The 2,301-nt window shown below is 48.4% G+C and overlaps 1 protein-coding gene across 2 annotated transcripts in view; it reads right to left on the bottom strand.

Annotated features, from left to right (window-relative positions):
* The window catches only part of DNAL4 (dynein, axonemal, light chain 4), an 18,509-nt gene extending 16,623 nt beyond the window's left edge, over positions 1–1,886 (bottom strand). Inside the window, exon 1 of one of the 2 annotated variants that reach the window (XM_011978850.1) lies at positions 1,781–1,886. The gene's annotated coding sequence lies outside the window, so the exon portion shown is untranslated. The remainder of the gene's footprint in view (positions 1–1,780) is intronic. The other variant, XM_011978849.1, reaches the window with a different exon arrangement.
* Positions 1,887–2,301: the final 415 nt, after the last annotated feature.

Here is a 2,301-nt window from a genome sequence, read left to right as displayed (position 1 = left end):
AAAAAAAATATATATATATATATATTTTTTTTGAGACAAAGTTTCTCTCTTGTTGCCCAGGCTTGAGTGCAATGGTGCTATTTACACGCACAGCAACCTCCACCTCCCAGGTTCAAGCGACTCTTCTGCCTCAGCCTCCCAAGTAGCTGGGATTACAGGCGCCTGCTACCACATCTGGCTAATTTTTTGTATTTTTAGTAGAGACGGGGTTTCACCATGTTGGCCAGGCTGGTCTCAAACTCCTGATCTGCCCGTGTCGGCCTCCTGAAGTGCTGGGATTATAGACGTGAGCCACTGCGCCTGGCCTTTTTTTTTTTTTCTTTAACATTTTAAACTTTTTTGTTAAAACTCAGACACAGATACATTAGCCTAAGCCTACACAGGGTCAGGATCCTCAGTGTCACTATCTTCCACTACCACATCTTGTCCTGCTGGACTGTCTTCAGGGCAATAACACGCATGGAGCTGCCATCTCCTATGATAATAAAGACTTCTTGAATACCTCCTGAAGGACCTATCTAAGACTGTTTACAGTTAAATTTTATTTTTTATAAGTAGGAGGCGTGTACACTGTAAAATAACAATAAAAAGTGTAGGATAGTAAACACATAAACCAGTAACAGTCATTTATTACTATTATCAAGTATTACGTTCTGTACACAATTGTATGTGTTATATTTTATATGACTGGCAGCACTGTAGGTTTGCTTACACCAGCATCACCACATACGTGAGTCATGCATTTTGCTTTGACATTACGATGGCTATGTAACTAGGTGACAGAAATTTTTCAGCTCCATTATAACCTTAGGGCACCACCGTGGTATCTGCGGTCCATCTTGACCAAAACGTTGTTATATGGTACATGACTGTATTTCAATCTCCATCTGTCCCACTCCCCACCCCCTAAGTAACTCTAACCATGGAAGGCCAGGAGGAAGATCAGAGAGGGCCAGCCGGAGAAATGACAGTTCATGCCGATCGCGTTGATAACATTTCCCAGAGAGGGAAAATGTGGTGAAGAGACAAAGGAAGGAAACTAACAAATATTGAATATATACTGGGCTGGACTCTGTACTTCATATTAGCCTCAGAATTCCCAAAGGAGATGCACCGTCGTCTACTGATTTTACATATGCACAGATTAAGAGCGCAGGTAGGGTAGGTCTTGAGACTGGGAATCCAAATTAGGTTTGCCAAGTTATTTTCACAACACACGATACCTCCCACTGGGGAGCACATCCTCTAGGAAGCCTAAAGTTGGGTCAAAGAACAACGACATCCCAGAACGTCAGAGTGGAAGAGGCCTTAGAGATCACTCAACCCAACTTCTCGTTTACAGATGGGGAAACTGAGGCCCAAAGAGGGGAAATGACCAGCCCGGAATCCCAGTACATCGTCGCCAACTCTCCAAGCCAAGAGCGGTCTGACCGAGGTGATGGCGGCCCCGCGGGAGAGGGGATTACTCCGCGAAAGGTCGGGGGATCAAGGTGCTGGGGGAAGTTGGCTAAAGGAGGACGCGGGAGCACGAAGCTGGACAGGCCTCGGGTGGGTGGGGAAGAGCAGCCGGCAGAGTCGCCATGGCAAACCTGTCACGACAGAGCTCGCAGGTCCCGAAGTGGGGGTGAGGGTGAGAAGACCTGGGGTTGGGGAACAGCAGGCAGGAGACTGAGGTGAGGCCTCGGCGGCGGGCGAGGCCTCTTCCGCCCTGCGTTGCCTCCCGCCCTCCCTCCGGGCGGGCCCTCCCCGCCTGGCTGCCCGCCGCGCCCCGGGGCCTCACCTGCTCCCGCGGGGGCCGGAGCCAGGGCCGCAGCCAGCGCACCCCCGCCAGGGTTGTCAAGGAGCGGAACAAGAGTGTCTTAGCAACCAGCAAGGAAGTCCTGCCCCCTCACCGGACGTTGACGGGAATTTCACTTATTATTGGTGAATAAAAGTATCAATCAGTGTGAAAGGGCCTTACAAGTCAGGCGTTTGCACGGAAAGGCCAGGGAGGCGGGACTTCACTTATAGTTGTCTTAAGCGTGCCCAAGGAGCAGGGGGCACATTGAAGTTCTTTTTCTAGGGAAACAAACTTCGAAAAGCGGTACTCCCTTGGGAGTTTCTTTAGTCATTTGAAATAACAAATGCAACTTGTTGGTGTCATGACACTTAGCCACCACTTTATTGGGATCTGGAAAGCCTAATAATAACTAGCATTTATGTAGGGCTTTACAATTAATGTCTCACTCGATTCTCACTACAGTACTTTTAGGTAATAATATTTGTCATCCCATCTGAACTAAAGTTCAGAGAGGTTAAGTA

Source organism: Mandrillus leucophaeus, unplaced genomic scaffold, assembly GCF_000951045.1.
Source record: "Mandrillus leucophaeus isolate KB7577 unplaced genomic scaffold, Mleu.le_1.0 Scaffold2, whole genome shotgun sequence".
Classification (NCBI taxonomy): Eukaryota; Metazoa; Chordata; class Mammalia; order Primates; family Cercopithecidae; genus Mandrillus; species Mandrillus leucophaeus.
Note: the sequence above shows the minus strand (reverse complement) of the source record. Positions and strands in the feature narration are given on the sequence as shown.